Source organism: Staurois parvus, unplaced genomic scaffold (assembly GCF_062004578.1).
Source record: "Staurois parvus isolate SC_StPar_1 unplaced genomic scaffold, SC_StPar_1.0 ptg002269l, whole genome shotgun sequence".
In the NCBI taxonomy this organism is placed as follows: domain Eukaryota; kingdom Metazoa; phylum Chordata; class Amphibia; order Anura; family Ranidae; genus Staurois; species Staurois parvus.
The window spans coordinates 849-19,717 of record NW_028320065.1 but is presented as its reverse complement, the minus strand read 5'-3'; the positions used below and the strand labels follow the sequence as shown (position 1 = coordinate 19,717).

Sequence of the window (18,869 nt, the reverse complement as noted above, 5' to 3'; positions counted from 1 at the left end):
AAATATATTTCAATAAATATACATATATATGTGTGTGTGTACAGTATATATATATATATATATATATATATATATATATATATATATATATATATATTGAAATAAATATTGAATATGGCCAATATGTTGAAATGCATTTTTTATATAATACAAAAAAATATGAAAAATATTTTTTAAAATATATTTTTGAAAAATATATTCTTCAAATTTTTTTAAACATATAAAACAGTAATTTTAACATATATTTTTACATATACAGTATTTGTAAATGCATTCCAAAAATGTACATTTGTATTTTTAAAGACATACAATATATTAAATGTATTTTTAAAAATAGTTTTTCATATATTTTGTAATAAAAATGCATTTCAACATGCAGTATATATATATTTATTGAAATATATTTTGAAATATATTGAACACGGCCAACATTGTAGCATATCAAATATTTGTCAATATATTTGGGAAAAATATTATTAAAATATATTTCAAATATATTTTTCTCTTTCATATGGGGTGACCATTATGGCTCACGTTACTTAAAAATTCACGGAGAGGAATTATAGATGCGACATGTTTATTTTTTATCAGACATTGAGCATTTAGCTAAATGATTTTCCACATCAGACGACTTCCACATCGCGATTAAACGATTTCTGGTGCAACACGAAATGGGGTGAACCCAGGTGGGACTCTGACCATTCTCATCTGTCCCGCTCTTTTTACATCTTCCATTTTAGCTTCCCCTCCATTTTCTTCATTTTCGTCTTCATCGGCATCTCTCCTGAGGGAGGACACAGGAATCATTAAATAGTGAATGCAGGGTCCGTGGAGAGCAGATATAGTGAATGCAGGGTCTGGGGAGACCGGATATAGTGAATGCAGGGTTTGGGGAGAGCAGATATAGTGAATGCGGGGTCCGGGGAGACCAGATATAGTGAATGCAGGGTCCGGGGAGACCGGATATAGTGAATGCGGGGTCCGGGGAGAGCAGATATAGCGAATGCAGGGTTCGGGGAGAGCAGATATAGTGAATGCAGGGTCCGGGGAGACCGGATATAGTGAATGCAGGGTCCGAGAAGAGCGGATATAGTGAATGCGGGTTCCAGGGAGAGCGGATATAGTGAATGCAGGGTCCGGGGACAGCAGATATAGTGAATGCGGGGTCCGGGGAGAGCGGATATAGTGAATGTGGGGTCCGGGGAGAGCAGATGTAGTGGTAAATATGGGGTCTGGGGAGAGTGGATATAGTGAATGCGGGGTCCATGGAGAGCGGATATAGTGAATGGGGGGTCCGGGGAGAGCAGATATAGTGAATGCAGGGTCCGGGGAGAGCGGATATAGTGAATGCGGGGTCCGGGGAGAGAGGATATAGTGAATGCGGGGTCCGGGGAGAGCGAATATAGTGAATGCGGGGTCCGGGAAGAGCGGATATAGTGAATGCGGGGTCGGGGGAGAGCGGATATAGTGAATGTGGGGTCCAGGGAAAGCAGATATAGTGAATGCGGGGTCTGGGGAGAGCGGATATAGTGAATGCAGAGTCCAGGGTTTAGTAACACTGAGCCCTGATGAAGGTGGAGTATTGTCCATGAAACATAAATAATAAGGGATCCTCCTGCGCTCATGGGAATAATTGACAAAATACAGCTGCTGTCACTTAGCTGATACCAATAAGTGCAAAATAAAATTAAAAATTAGTGAAGCGCTTGTATCACATGAATACAATCATGTATCTCCATATAGTGTAATTATAAATCAAAGTGACCACTATATATAATAAATGTGTGTTGACTCCCTCTAGTGAAAAGAAAAAATAGTGTCAACCAAAATAGCTAAATAACACACATTAGGAAACTAAATATATAGTGCATAAATCAAATATAATGAACAGAATATATATACGTGAAAACAGAATATTGGCCACATACAATGGTGTCTAAATTATACATAACTGATATATGCCATAGGTGAACAAGACAATATCAAAGGTGAAAAAAATATTCCATGCATGTGACTGTGCTTTAAGCTGGAACACACACGTGATCTCCACTTCTAAGTGCAAGTACTCTCCTTCAAATGGCAGCAATGCCTGCTCACCTCCCTTCCTCGACCCACACAGGGCCTCAAAGCAGTTACCACCTCAGTGGTGTATTCCTCTGGCAGACTCCTTATTCCTCCTCCTCTCTTATGCAACTCATAAAAAGACAAGAAAGCCTTCCATAGTGTAGTAAATTTAATAGGCAAAGTTAAAAATTACAAAGTTTTCCACTCACATGCTCCTTTCCATAAAAAAGCGTTTTTCCCAGCCTGTGGGTAGATATGCATGCACCTGGGGGAATCCAATATGGCCACTGTGTCCGGACATACGTCACCAGGAAGTAGACAAACCGACGCGTAGCGTCACGTGCGTCGTGACTTCATCAGGGTTACCGCCCCCTGGTGACTCAATGGTATTTATAGAGAAGAAAAAAAAAAAAAAAAAAAAAAAAAAAAAAAACCTAATTGGATTCCATTGTGAGAGCGGGCATACGGCGGACATCTTATTAGAGTCCTGCACTCACATACATGAATCTATCCCATATATGAATTCTAGTGCTGGATACCAGATATAAATCTCCATATGTCATATTCAAGATATACACATATAGGAGTAAACAAATTATATATTTAAGCCTATATGAACCACATCTACATCTTTAATGGTGCACTAACACCAAATCATAAACTTTATTAATCATAAATATTAAAACCATTAATCTTAGTGGGCTTCCTTATTAAGTAGATATATATATCCTAAATAAAATAAAAAATAAAAAATAAAAATAAATATAAAAAATATAAAAAATAAAAATAAATAAATAAAAAATAAATAATAAATATAAATATAATAAGTAATGGAAAAAAAAAAAAAAAAAAAAAAACGCATGAGGGTACATGTTCCCTCATGCGTTTCCAAAAAAATAAATAAATAAATAAATAAATAAATAAATAAATATAAAAAATAAATAAAAATAAAAATAAAATAAAAGTAAATAAATAAAAAGTAAATCATTAATAAGTAATGAAGAAAAAAAAAAAAAAAAAAAAAAAAATTTTAAAATATATATCTACACGACCATTGTAAATTAATTCGAATGAATGCTCAAAGAGCTCATTAAATACCGATTTAAAAGAACAATTAAAAATGAAAATAAATAAAGTGGCATGCACAAATACCAATAGCTTGGGTTTACAAAAATACATTCGTTATATTAACAGAGTTAAAAAATATGGATTTCTATCTACAGCCAGTAGTTAAAAGAACTAAAGCGTACCTACGGGATACGAAACATTTAATTCAAATATTAGAAAAAATTGAGGGTCATCCAGAAATAATTTTAGCAAGTGCAGACGTAACTTCGCTGTACACCATTATTGACCATGATGGAGCAATGGATGCAGTGAAGTGGGGACTTGAAAAGTATAGTGATATCCAACGAGTTCAAAGGAAATTTACATTGGAGTGTCTAGAGTTTTGTCTTTTACATAATTACTTCTGGCACAATCATACCTTTTTCCAGCAGATTAGGGGTGTTGCGATGGGGGCAAGGTTTGCCCCCAGTGTTGCCAACCTGTATATGGCCCACTGGGAGGAGGAAGCCATCTATAAACAAACCCCATGTGAACTTATCTCATATTATCGATATATTGATGATGTTATCATCATTTGGAAGGGAAGTAGACAACTGTTGATTAATTTTCTGAATGGATTAAATAATAATACGAAAAATATTAAATTTTCCTGGACTTTTGATAATGAGAGGATTAATTTTTTGGATCTTAACATTATGAATCAACAAGGGAAAATTTACACAAATACTTATTTTAAAGAAGTGGATCGTAATGGATTCATACCATCAGACAGTTGCCATTACCGCCCATGGCTCTATAATATACCAAAGGGCCAGCTAGTGAGGTTGAGAAGGAATTGCTCTGATAAGGAAGAGTACAAGAAACAAGCAAAGACTTTAGGAGATAAGTTTATCAAAAAAGGCTACCCTGAGAAAGAAATAGAGAAGAGAATAATTGAAGTTCAAAATATGGAGAGGGAGTCACTGATTGTAGACAAAAATAAAAAGGAGAACTTTGAGAGTCAAATGGCAATTATTCTAGACTACAATGTCCATTATAAAAAAATCGAGAAAATATTCTCTAAACATTGGTCTATTCTTAAAACGGACCCTGATCTAAATAAGATTTTGGGAGATAATCCAAAATTTATATATAGGAAGGCCCCTTCCCTGAGGACGAAACTAGTTAAAAATGTACTTGATCCACCAGTCAAAAAGAAGAGCATTACATTTCTTGACCAAGTAGGTTTTTTTCCGTGCCGAAAATGTTACGCATGTAGAGCAACCAAAGGAAAAAACGGCAAATGTAACACTTTCAAGGCCAACTATGATGGCACAATATATAAGATCAAAGATTTCATTTCATGCCATACAGAGGGAGTAGTTTATGGCCTTGAATGTGCATGTGGTTATCAGTATATAGGAAGAACTAAAAGGCCTATGTGGAAACGCATGAGGGAACATGTACAAAACATAAAAAAGGGGTTCCCTAAACATAGCGTTTCCCGGCACTTTTTAAAACAGCATAATAAAGACCCTTCAGGACTCAAATTTTGGGGTATACAGAAGTATGTGAGTCATTGGAGGGGGAGTAATAAGATTAAATCCCTTAGTCAGGCAGAGTCGAGATGGATGTATACCATGCATACACAGGCACCGCATGGCCTTAATATTGAGTTTGATCTCAACTGTTTTATTAGCGATTTTTAAATTTGAATTTTAAATGTTAGAAAATTGATCTGGTAACAGCAATTTATATATAAATACATAATACAATATAATTTTATAATACATATAAAATATCTCTGGTAATATTAACTTACATATTATATTTTTTAACTCTGTTAATATAACGAATGTATTTTTGTAAACCCAAGCTATTGGTATTTGTGCATGCCACTTTATTTATTTTCATTTTTAATTGTTCTTTTAAATCGGTATTTAATGAGCTCTTTGAGCATTCATTCGAATTAATTTACAATGGTCGTGTAGATATATATTTTAAAATTTTTTTTTTTTTTTTTTTTTTTTTCTTCATTACTTATTAATGATTTACTTTTTATTTATTTATTTTTATTTTATTTTTATTTTTATTTATTTTTTATATTTATTTATTTATTTTTTTATTTTTATTTTTTTTTGGAAACGCATGAGGGAACATGTACCCTCATGCGTTTTTTTTTTTGGTTTTTTTGGGGTTTTTTTGTTTTTTTTTTGTTTTGTTTTTTTGTTTTTTTTTTTTTTGTTTTTTTTTTTTCCATTACTTATTATATTTATATTTATTATTTATTTTTTATTTATTTATTTTTATTTTTTATATTTTTTATATTTATTTTTATTTATTTTTATTTTTTATTTTTTATTTTATTTAGGATATATATATCTACTTAATAAGGAAGCCCACTAAGATTAATGGTTTTAATATTTATGATTAATAAAGTTTATGATTTGGTGTTAGTGCACCATTAAAGATGTAGATGTGGTTCATATAGGCTTAAATATATAATTTGTTTACTCCTATATGTGTATATCTTGAATATGACATATGGAGATTTATATCTGGTATCCAGCACTAGAATTCATATATGGGATAGATTCATGTATGTGAGTGCAGGACTCTAATAAGATGTCCGCCGTATGCCCGCTCTCACAATGGAATCCAATTAGGTTTTTTTTTTTTTTTTTTTTTTTTTTTTTTCTTCTCTATAAATACCATTGAGTCACCAGGGGGCGGTAACCCTGATGAAGTCACGACGCACGTGACGCTACGCGTCGGTTTGTCTACTTCCTGGTGACGTATGTCCGGACACAGTGGCCATATTGGATTCCCCCAGGTGCATGCATATCTACCCACAGGCTGGGAAAAACGCTTTTTTATGGAAAGGAGCATGTGAGTGGAAAACTTTGTAATTTTTAACTTTGCCTATTAAATTTACTACACTATGGAAGGCTTTCTTGTCTTTTTATGAGTTGCATAAGAGAGGAGGAGGAATAAGGAGTCTGCCAGAGGAATACACCACTGAGGTGGTAACTGCTTTGAGGCCCTGTGTGGGTCGAGGAAGGGAGGTGAGCAGGCATTGCTGGCATTTGAAGGAGAGTACTTGCACTTAGAAGTGGAGATCACGTGTGTGTTCCAGCTTAAAGCACAGTCACATGCATGGAATATTTTTTTCACCTTTGATATTGTCTTGTTCACCTATGGCATATATCATTTATGTATAATTTAGACACCATTGTATGTGGCCAATATTCTGTTTACACGTATATATATTCTGTTCATTATATTTGATTTATGCACTATATATTTAGTTTCCTAATGTGTGTTATTTAGCTATTTTGGTTGACACTATTTTTTCTTTTCACTAGAGGGAGTCAACACACATTTATTATATATAGTGGTCACTTTGATTTATAATTACACTATATGGAGATACATGATTGTATTCATGTGATACAAGCGCTTCACTAATTTTTAATTTTATTGTCCATGAAACATGTTGGCCATTTTATATGACCTATTTACCAACAATTAGAATTGTCTTCGACCTTTGATCTGGTTTTGGTCTGGCAGTGCTTTCTGTATTTCTAGGATTAGAAACTCTGTCAGGTTTTTATTGCTGTTACAGTCATAGAGATCCCCCCCCACCTCACTTACTGTCCTACTAATATGCATTTTTAAAATCCAATATGTGTTTTAACCTCTGAAAAAGCCCCAGTACACTTTAAAGATGAACTCCAGGCACCTAAACATATATACAATAATGCACCCCAGAACATGACCTGGTATCAGCCTCTTGCAGTCCCTGTACAGCAGAGTTCAGACAAGGAGAAGCAATACAAAGAGCATAATATGTAATAAAGTGAGCGCTACTAATAGAATAATCAAGTAAGCAGCTAATAGCACTGAAGATGATCACAACCACCTTCGGTATAAATAAAATAAACAAAGTGCAGCGCTTTATAACAGGTTAAAAAGTTCGACCTCAAAAGTTCGACCGAGGATCGATCTAAAGACACACATTTGAATGTTCATATGATCAAAATAGGCAATATGTGAACACAGCTGGAAATCTGGTCCGGGAAATGGCAAGAATGCGCACTCACCGACCGCACATAGGAAATGCGCGTTTACGCGTATCCAATCAAAACGAATGTAGATATCCCACAGAGAGAGATGTCCTCAATCGATCTGCTGGGCTGATGGATCAATCACAGGCACATGCTCCTTCCAGGTACAGGTGTTCCTCCTCTGGATGATATGTAGCTGTGTCTGCCGACCCCTCAGTGGGGGGTAAGAAGTGGGAAAATACTCATGGTGTAGTATGTCAAATATTTATTAATAGAAGTAGTTAAAAAGCTAGGTCAGTAATGTCACTGGCAATGTGCCATATAACACATATACAAAGGTGAAGAAGTAAGTTACTGACCCTTTAAGAGCAAGCACCCAGACCTCCTCGTGGTCTGGGTGATAAAGAGGCGTCACAGGCTGTCAGTTCCTCCTGAGGCCTTTCGTGCTAAGGCACATCTTCAGAGGGGATGCTGACAGCTCTGTGACCGACGCCAAATGAATAAGTAGAGAGAATGCGGGATTTGCGCATGCGCAATAGATCGCCGCCATTTTACGGAGGGCCATACCACTGCGCATGCGCGCACATCGAAGCGCCATTTTGCCATAGATATATAGAACTGTCAGCAGTGGCATAACTAGCCATGCTGACAGGACGCATATACAGCGCAATTGAGCCTAAAGCCTATGGCTCAGAGTACCCAGGGGAGTAGACCAGCAAAATCTTTTAGTTTGTATCCCCATAAAACGGCAACGGTGCCTCATTGATTAGTTCACCATAATTAAGGTGACACAATAAGGGGGTGATGTGAATGGACCCATATTATGAAAAAAGCGCTCCGAGTGCACAGGTTACAGACATTGACAATAATCCGAAACCTCATTACATGCAAGTAATTGACGGTCTGTCAGAGAATAGTTCTCCACCGCTATTGGTCAGTATATTTGCATCTAGAGACTCCATTATTATGCCAGATCAAGATGCATCTCTTAATTGATAATACTTCACCAATTTGAGGTAAAGGATAAATTGGCATTAATATATGGCAAATATAGATGGTCCAGGTGCAAAATACCATTAGACATATTCAAATATATACATATGAGTGACATATCATTTCCATACACAAAGAAATAAATAGATAGCTTATAATTAGAGATGAGCGAAGAAATGAAAAATTCGATTCGACTGATTCGGCGAATTCGTGGACAATATTCGATTCAAGTCGAATAAATTCGCTGTGAATTTAACTTAAAAAAGGGTGTTTCTAGGCTTCAGAGAGACTTAATATTAGTGCAGAACACTGTACCTTTAATTTAAATGCCCTTGGAGTCTGCTGGGGAAGAGAAATAATACTGTCTGTCAGTATGACATGCAGATGAGTGCCGTCGATCTTAGAATCACTGCACACTTCACTCCTTTGGCCAGTCACGGGGCCAAAACCAGTGTTTGGAGCCACAGTGTGGCGGTGGAGGCAGCAGCAATGGGAGGCCATACAGCAACCTATGACAAAATGGAAACCAGCAGGAGCGTGAGGAGACCTGAAAGTGGCACATGGCAGAGTGGGAGCAATGGGAGGCGGTACAGGGACCCAGGTCACACTGTGGGCCCAGCAGCAGCGTGACCAGGCGGTACGGGGGCCCATGGCCGATATGGGGCTTGGTGGCACCTATGGAAGGCCTGTAATCTGCCAGCAACCTATGACAAAATGGACAACCGCAGGAGTGTGAGGAGATTTCAAAGTGGCACATGGCAGAGTGGAAGCAATGGGAGGCCGTACAGGGACCCAGGTCACACTGTGGGCTCAGCAGCAGCGTGACCAGGAGGTACGGGGGCCCATGGTCGATATGGGGCCTGTCGGCACCTATGGAAGGCCGCTAATCTGCCAGCAACCTATGACAAAATGGACAACCGCAGGAGTGTGAGGAGATTTCAAAGAGGTACATGGCAGAGTGGAAGCAATGGGAGGCCGTACAGGGACCCAAGTCACACTGTGGGACCAGCATCAGCGTGAACAGGCGGTACGGGGGCCCATGGCCGATTTGACCTCATTCATCCCATAGTCCTGCCGACTCACGAATAGCGTGGCCTCCTCAAAGGGCCTGAGCAAGCGCAGGTGTCACACATGAGCTGACAATGGCTGACATCTAAGTTACACAGGGAGTACCTTTATCCGCTTTTAACATCAGGAAATCTGTGATGGCCTTTAGCTGTTCGTAAAGGCGGTCTAACATATGTAGGGTTGAATTACACCTTGTTGCAACGTCACAGCATGAGGAGTCGGTACGGGGGCCCATGGCAGATTACATGTCTGGCAGCAGCAATGGGAGGCCCGTAATCTGCCAGCACCCTATGTCAAAAAATTAAACACACCAGCAGTGTGAAGAGACCTGAAAGTGGCACATGGCAGCAGAGTGTGGCGATGGAGACAGCAGCAATGGGAGGCCGTACAGGGACCCATGAGAGACTCTAGACTTGGCAGCAGCATGAGGAGGCGGTATATAGGGGCCCATGGCAGATTAGGGGCCTGGCAGCAGCTATGTGAGGCCCGTAATCTGCCTGCACCCTATGTCAAAAAATTAAACACACCAGCAGTGTGAAGAGACCTGAAAGTGGCACATGGCAGCAGAGTGTGGCGATGGAGACAGCAGCAATGGGAGGCCGTACAGGGACCCATGAGAGACTCTGGACTTGGCAGCAGCATGAGGAGGCGGTATATAGGGGCCCATGGCAGATTAGGGGCCTGGCAGCAGCTATGTGAGGCCCGTAATCTGCCTGCACCCTATGTCAAAAAATTAAACACACCAGCAGTGTGAAGAGACCTGAAAGTGGCACATGGCAGCAGAGTGTGGCGATGGAGACAGCAGCAATGGGAGGCCGTACAGGGACCCATGAGAGACTCTAGACTTGGCAGCAGCATGAGGAGGCGGTATATAGGGGCCCATGGCAGATTAGGGGCCTGGCAGCAGCTATGTGAGGCCCGTAATCTGCCTGCACCCTATGTCAAAAAATTAAACACACCAGCAGTGTGAAGAGACCTGAAAGTGGCACATGGCAGCAGAGTGTGGCGATGGAGACAGCAGCAATGGGAGGCCGTACAGGGACCCATGAGAGACTCTGGACTTGGCAGCAGCATGAGGAGGCGGTATATAGGGGCCCATGGCAGATTAGGGGCCTGGCAGCAGCTATGTGAGGCCCGTAATCTGCCTGCACCCTATGTCAAAAAATTTAACACACCAGCAGTGTGAAGAGACCTGAAAGTGGCACATGGCAGCAGAGTGTGGCGATGGAGACAGCAGCAATGGGAGGCCGTACAGGGACCCATGAGAGACTCTAGACTTGGCAGCAGCATGAGGAGGCGGTATATAGGGGCCCATGGCAGATTAGGGGCCTGGCAGCAGCTATGTGAGGCCCGTAATCTGCCTGCACCCTATGTCAAAAAATTTAACACACCAGCAGTGTGAAGAGACCTGAAAGTGGCACATGGCAGCAGAGTGTGGCGATGGAGACAGCAGCAATGGGAGGCCGTACAGGGACCCATGAGAGACTCTAGACTTGGCAGCAGCATGAGGAGGCGGTATATAGGGGCCCATGGCAGATTAGGGGCCTGGCAGCAGCTATGTGAGGCCCGTAATCTGCCTGCACCCTATGTCAAAAAATTTAACACACCAGCAGTGTGAAGAGACCTGAAAGTGGCACATGGCAGCAGAGTGTGGCGATGGAGACAGCAGCAATGGGAGGCCGTACAGGGACCCATGAGAGACTCTAGACTTGGCAGCAGCATGAGGAGGCGGTATATAGGGGCCCATGGCAGATTAGGGGCCTGGCAGCAGCTATGTGAGGCCCGTAATCTGCCTGCACCCTATGTCAAAAAATTAAACACACCAGCAGTGTGAAGAGACCTGAAAGTGGCACATGGCAGCAGAGTGTGGCGATGGAGACAGCAGCAATGGGAGGCCGTACAAGGACCCATGAGAGACTCTGGACTTGGCAGCAGCATGAGGAGGCGGTATATAGGGGCCCATGGCAGATTAGGGGCCTGGCAGCAGCTATGTGAGGCCCGTAATCTGCCTGCACCCTATGTCAAAAAATTAAACACACCAGCAGTGTGAAGAGACCTGAAAGTGGCACATGGCAGCAGAGTGTGGCGATGGAGACAGCAGCAATGGGAGGCCGTACAGGGACCCATGAGAGACTCTAGACTTGGCAGCAGCATGAGGAGGCGGTATATAGGGGCCCATGGCAGATTAGGGGCCTGGCAGCAGCTATGTGAGGCCCGTAATCTGCCTGCACCCTATGTCAAAAAATTAAACACACCAGCAGTGTGAAGAGACCTGAAAGTGGCACATGGCAGCAGAGTGTGGCGATGGAGACAGCAGCAATGGGAGGCCGTACAGGGACCCATGAGAGACTCTAGACTTGGCAGCAGCATGAGGAGGCGGTATATAGGGGCCCATGGCAGATTAGGGGCCTGGCAGCAGCTATGTGAGGCCCGTAATCTGCCTGCACCCTATGTCAAAAAATTAAACACACCAGCAGTGTGAAGAGACCTGAAAGTGGCACATGGCAGCAGAGTGTGGCGATGGAGACAGCAGCAATGGGAGGCCGTACAGGGACCCATGAGAGACTCTAGACTTGGCAGCAGCATGAGGAGGCGGTATATAGGGGCCCATGGCAGATTAGGGGCCTGGCAGCAGCTATGTGAGGCCCGTAATCTGCCTGCACCCTATGTCAAAAAATTAAACACACCAGCAGTGTGAAGAGACCTGAAAGTGGCACATGGCAGCAGAGTGTGGCGATGGAGACAGCAGCAATGGGAGGCCGTACAGGGACCCATGAGAGACTCTAGACTTGGCAGCAGCATGAGGAGGCGGTATATAGGGGCCCATGGCAGATTAGGGGCCTGGCAGCAGCTATGTGAGGCCCGTAATCTGCCTGCACCCTATGTCAAAAAATTAAACACACCAGCAGTGTGAAGAGACCTGAAAGTGGCACATGGCAGCAGAGTGTGGCGATGGAGACAGCAGCAATGGGAGGCCGTACAGGGACCCATGAGAGACTCTAGACTTGGCAGCAGCATGAGGAGGCGGTATATAGGGGCCCATGGCAGATTAGGGGCCTGGCAGCAGCTATGTGAGGCCCGTAATCTGCCTGCACCCTATGTCAAAAAATTAAACACACCAGCAGTGTGAAGAGACCTGAAAGTGGCACATGGCAGCAGAGTGTGGCGATGGAGACAGCAGCAATGGGAGGCCGTACAGGGACCCATGAGAGACTCTAGACTTGGCAGCAGCATGAGGAGGCGGTATATAGGGGCCCATGGCAGATTAGGGGCCTGGCAGCAGCTATGTGAGGCCCGTAATCTGCCTGCACCCTATGTCAAAAAATTAAACACACCAGCAGTGTGAAGAGACCTGAAAGTGGCACATGGCAGCAGAGTGTGGCGATGGAGACAGCAGCAATGGGAGGCCGTACAGGGACCCATGAGAGACTCTAGACTTGGCAGCAGCATGAGGAGGCGGTATATAGGGGCCCATGGCAGATTAGGGGCCTGGCAGCAGCTATGTGAGGCCCGTAATCTGCCTGCACCCTATGTCAAAAAATTAAACACACCAGCAGTGTGAAGAGACCTGAAAGTGGCACATGGCAGCAGAGTGTGGCGATGGAGACAGCAGCAATGGGAGGCCGTACAGGGACCCATGAGAGACTCTAGACTTGGCAGCAGCATGAGGAGGCGGTATATAGGGGCCCATGGCAGATTAGGGGCCTGGCAGCAGCTATGTGAGGCCCGTAATCTGCCTGCACCCTATGTCAAAAAATTAAACACACCAGCAGTGTGAAGAGACCTGAAAGTGGCACATGGCAGCAGAGTGTGGCGATGGAGACAGCAGCAATGGGAGGCCGTACAGGGACCCATGAGAGACTCTAGGACTTGGCAGCAGCATGAGGAGGCGGTATATAGGGGCCCATGGCAGATTAGGGGCCTGGCAGCAGCTATGTGAGGCCCGTAATCTGCCTGCACCCTATGTCAAAAAATTAAACACACCAGCAGTGTGAAGAGACCTGAAAGTGGCACATGGCAGCAGAGTGTGGCGATGGAGACAGCAGCAATGGGAGGCCGTACAGGGACCCATGAGAGACTCTAGACTTGGCAGCAGCATGAGGAGGCGGTATATAGGGGCCCATGGCAGATTAGGGGCCTGGCAGCAGCTATGTGAGGCCCGTAATCTGCCTGCACCCTATGTCAAAAAATTAAACACACCAGCAGTGTGAAGAGACCTGAAAGTGGCACATGGCAGCAGAGTGTGGCGATGGAGACAGCAGCAATGGGAGGCCGTACAGGGACCCATGAGAGACTCTGGACTTGGCAGCAGCATGAGGAGGCGGTATATAGGGGCCCATGGCAGATTAGGGGCCTGGCAGCAGCTATGTGAGGCCCGTAATCTGCCTGCACCCTATGTCAAAAAATTAAACACACCAGCAGTGTGAAGAGACCTGAAAGTGGCACATGGCAGCAGAGTGTGGCGATGGAGACAGCAGCAATGGGAGGCCGTACAGGGACCCATGAGAGACTCTAGACTTGGCAGCAGCATGAGGAGGCGGTATATAGGGGCCCATGGCAGATTAGGGGCCTGGCAGCAGCTATGTGAGGCCCGTAATCTGCCTGCACCCTATGTCAAAAAATTAAACACACCAGCAGTGTGAAGAGACCTGAAAGTGGCACATGGCAGCAGAGTGTGGCGATGGAGACAGCAGCAATGGGAGGCCGTACAGGGACCCATGAGAGACTCTAGACTTGGCAGCAGCATGAGGAGGCGGTATATAGGGGCCCATGGCAGATTAGGGGCCTGGCAGCAGCTATGTGAGGCCCGTAATCTGCCTGCACCCTATGTCAAAAAATTAAACACACCAGCAGTGTGAAGAGACCTGAAAGTGGCACATGGCAGCAGAGTGTGGCGATGGAGACAGCAGCAATGGGAGGCCGTACAGGGACCCATGAGAGACTCTAGACTTGGCAGCAGCATGAGGAGGCGGTATATAGGGGCCCATGGCAGATTAGGGGCCTGGCAGCAGCTATGTGAGGCCCGTAATCTGCCTGCACCCTATGTCAAAAAATTAAACACACCAGCAGTGTGAAGAGACCTGAAAGTGGCACATGGCAGCAGAGTGTGGCGATGGAGACAGCAGCAATGGGAGGCCGTACAGGGACCCATGAGAGACTCTAGACTTGGCAGCAGCATGAGGAGGCGGTATATAGGGGCCCATGGCAGATTAGGGGCCTGGCAGCAGCTATGTGAGGCCCGTAATCTGCCTGCACCCTATGTCAAAAAATTAAACACACCAGCAGTGTGAAGAGACCTGAAAGTGGCACATGGCAGCAGAGTGTGGCGATGGAGACAGCAGCAATGGGAGGCCGTACAGGGACCCATGAGAGACTCTAGACTTGGCAGCAGCATGAGGAGGCGGTATATAGGGGCCCATGGCAGATTAGGGGCCTGGCAGCAGCTATGTGAGGCCCGTAATCTGCCTGCACCCTATGTCAAAAAATTAAACACACCAGCAGTGTGAAGAGACCTGAAAGTGGCACATGGCAGCAGAGTGTGGCGATGGAGACAGCAGCAATGGGAGGCCGTACAGGGACCCATGAGAGACTCTAGACTTGGCAGCAGCATGAGGAGGCGGTATATAGGGGCCCATGGCAGATTAGGGGCCTGGCAGCAGCTATGTGAGGCCCGTAATCTGCCTGCACCCTATGTCAAAAAATTAAACACACCAGCAGTGTGAAGAGACCTGAAAGTGGCACATGGCAGCAGAGTGTGGCGATGGAGACAGCAGCAATGGGAGGCCGTACAGGGACCCATGAGAGACTCTAGACTTGGCAGCAGCATGAGGAGGCGGTATATAGGGGCCCATGGCAGATTAGGGGCCTGGCAGCAGCTATGTGAGGCCCGTAATCTGCCTGCACCCTATGTCAAAAAATTAAACACACCAGCAGTGTGAAGAGACCTGAAAGTGGCACATGGCAGCAGAGTGTGGCGATGGAGACAGCAGCAATGGGAGGCCGTACAGGGACCCATGAGAGACTCTAGACTTGGCAGCAGCATGAGGAGGCGGTATATAGGGGCCCATGGCAGATTAGGGGCCTGGCAGCAGCTATGTGAGGCCCGTAATCTGCCTGCACCCTATGTCAAAAAATTAAACACACCAGCAGTGTGAAGAGACCTGAAAGTGGCACATGGCAGCAGAGTGTGGCGATGGAGACAGCAGCAATGGGAGGCCGTACAGGGACCCATGAGAGACTCTAGACTTGGCAGCAGCATGAGGAGGCGGTATATAGGGGCCCATGGCAGATTAGGGGCCTGGCAGCAGCTATGTGAGGCCCGTAATCTGCCTGCACCCTATGTCAAAAAATTAAACACACCAGCAGTGTGAAGAGACCTGAAAGTGGCACATGGCAGCAGAGTGTGGCGATGGAGACAGCAGCAATGGGAGGCCGTACAGGGACCCATGAGAGACTCTAGACTTGGCAGCAGCATGAGGAGGCGGTATATAGGGGCCCATGGCAGATTAGGGGCCTGGCAGCAGCTATGTGAGGCCCGTAATCTGCCTGCACCCTATGTCAAAAAATTAAACACACCAGCAGTGTGAAGAGACCTGAAAGTGGCACATGGCAGCAGAGTGTGGCGATGGAGACAGCAGCAATGGGAGGCCGTACAGGGACCCATGAGAGACTCTAGACTTGGCAGCAGCATGAGGAGGCGGTATATAGGGGCCCATGGCAGATTAGGGGCCTGGCAGCAGCTATGTGAGGCCCGTAATCTGCCTGCACCCTATGTCAAAAAATTAAACACACCAGCAGTGTGAAGAGACCTGAAAGTGGCACATGGCAGCAGAGTGTGGCGATGGAGACAGCAGCAATGGGAGGCCGTACAGGGACCCATGAGAGACTCTAGACTTGGCAGCAGCATGAGGAGGCGGTATATAGGGGCCCATGGCAGATTAGGGGCCTGGCAGCAGCTATGTGAGGCCCGTAATCTGCCTGCACCCTATGTCAAAAAATTAAACACACCAGCAGTGTGAAGAGACCTGAAAGTGGCACATGGCAGCAGAGTGTGGCGATGGAGACAGCAGCAATGGGAGGCCGTACAGGGACCCATGAGAGACTCTAGACTTGGCAGCAGCATGAGGAGGCGGTATATAGGGGCCCATGGCAGATTAGGGGCCTGGCAGCAGCTATGTGAGGCCCGTAATCTGCCTGCACCCTATGTCAAAAAATTAAACACACCAGCAGTGTGAAGAGACCTGAAAGTGGCACATGGCAGCAGAGTGTGGCGATGGAGACAGCAGCAATGGGAGGCCGTACAGGGACCCATGAGAGACTCTAGACTTGGCAGCAGCATGAGGAGGCGGTATATAGGGGCCCATGGCAGATTAGGGGCCTGGCAGCAGCTATGTGAGGCCCGTAATCTGCCTGCACCCTATGTCAAAAAATTAAACACACCAGCAGTGTGAAGAGACCTGAAAGTGGCACATGGCAGCAGAGTGTGGCGATGGAGACAGCAGCAATGGGAGGCCGTACAGGGACCCATGAGAGACTCTAGACTTGGCAGCAGCATGAGGAGGCGGTATATAGGGGCCCATGGCAGATTAGGGGCCTGGCAGCAGCTATGTGAGGCCCGTAATCTGCCTGCACCCTATGTCAAAAAATTAAACACACCAGCAGTGTGAAGAGACCTGAAAGTGGCACATGGCAGCAGAGTGTGGCGATGGAGACAGCAGCAATGGGAGGCCGTACAGGGACCCATGAGAGACTCTAGACTTGGCAGCAGCATGAGGAGGCGGTATATAGGGGCCCATGGCAGATTAGGGGCCTGGCAGCAGCTATGTGAGGCCCGTAATCTGCCTGCACCCTATGTCAAAAAATTAAACACACCAGCAGTGTGAAGAGACCTGAAAGTGGCACATGGCAGCAGAGTGTGGCGATGGAGACAGCAGCAATGGGAGGCCGTACAGGGACCCATGAGAGACTCTAGACTTGGCAGCAGCATGAGGAGGCGGTATATAGGGGCCCATGGCAGATTAGGGGCCTGGCAGCAGCTATGTGAGGCCCGTAATCTGCCTGCACCCTATGTCAAAAAATTAAACACACCAGCAGTGTGAAGAGACCTGAAAGTGGCACATGGCAGCAGAGTGTGGCGATGGAGACAGCAGCAATGGGAGGCCGTACAGGGACCCATGAGAGACTCTAGACTTGGCAGCAGCATGAGGAGGCGGTATATAGGGGCCCATGGCAGATTAGGGGCCTGGCAGCAGCTATGTGAGGCCCGTAATCTGCCTGCACCCTATGTCAAAAAATTAAACACACCAGCAGTGTGAAGAGACCTGAAAGTGGCACATGGCAGCAGAGTGTGGCGATGGAGACAGCAGCAATGGGAGGCCGTACAGGGACCCATGAGAGACTCTAGACTTGGCAGCAGCATGAGGAGGCGGTATATAGGGGCCCATGGCAGATTAGGGGCCTGGCAGCAGCTATGTGAGGCCCGTAATCTGCCTGCACCCTATGTCAAAAAATTAAACACACCAGCAGTGTGAAGAGACCTGAAAGTGGCACATGGCAGCAGAGTGTGGCGATGGAGACAGCAGCAATGGGAGGCCGTACAGGGACCCATGAGAGACTCTAGACTTGGCAGCAGCATGAGGAGGCGGTATATAGGGGCCCATGGCAGATTAGGGGCCTGGCAGCAGCTATGTGAGGCCCGTAATCTGCCTGCACCCTATGTCAAAAAATTAAACACACCAGCAGTGTGAAGAGACCTGAAAGTGGCACATGGCAGCAGAGTGTGGCGATGGAGACAGCAGCAATGGGAGGCCGTACAGGGACCCATGAGAGACTCTAGACTTGGCAGCAGCATGAGGAGGCGGTATATAGGGGCCCATGGCAGATTAGGGGCCTGGCAGCAGCTATGTGAGGCCCGTAATCTGCCTGCACCCTATGTCAAAAAATTAAACACACCAGCAGTGTGAAGAGACCTGAAAGTGGCACATGGCAGCAGAGTGTGGCGATGGAGACAGCAGCAATGGGAGGCCGTACAGGGACCCATGAGAGACTCTAGACTTGGCAGCAGCATGAGGAGGCGGTATATAGGGGCCCATGGCAGATTAGGGGCCTGGCAGCAGCTATGTGAGGCCCGTAATCTGCCTGCACCCTATGTCAAAAAATTAAACACACCAGCAGTGTGAAGAGACCTGAAAGTGGCACATGGCAGCAGAGTGTGGCGATGGAGACAGCAGCAATGGGAGGCCGTACAGGGACCCATGAGAGACTCTGGACTTGGCAGCAGCATGAGGAGGCGGTATATAGGGGCCCATGGCAGATTAGGGGCCTGGCAGCAGCTATGTGAGGCCCGTAATCTGCCTGCACCCTATGTCAAAAAATTAAACACACCAGCAGTGTGAAGAGACCTGAAAGTGGCACATGGCAGCAGAGTGTGGCGATGGAGACAGCAGCAATGGGAGGCCGTACAGGGACCCATGAGAGACTCTAGACTTGGCAGCAGCATGAGGAGGCGGTATATAGGGGCCCATGGCAGATTAGGGGCCTGGCAGCAGCTATGTGAGGCCCGTAATCTGCCTGCACCCTATGTCAAAAAATTAAACACACCAGCAGTGTGAAGAGACCTGAAAGTGGCAC

At 46.1% G+C, this 18,869-nt stretch overlaps 1 long non-coding RNA gene across 1 annotated transcript; it reads right to left on the bottom strand.

Moving 5' to 3' along the window:
• Positions 1–560: 560 nt before the first annotated feature.
• Positions 561–8,330, bottom strand: LOC149431419 (uncharacterized). The gene is made up of 2 exons (XR_016309271.1): positions 7,215–8,330; positions 561–784 (listed from the first exon to the last, which is right to left on the bottom strand). It is a non-coding gene; the product is annotated as an uncharacterized LOC149431419 (long non-coding RNA).
• Positions 8,331–18,869: the final 10,539 nt, after the last annotated feature.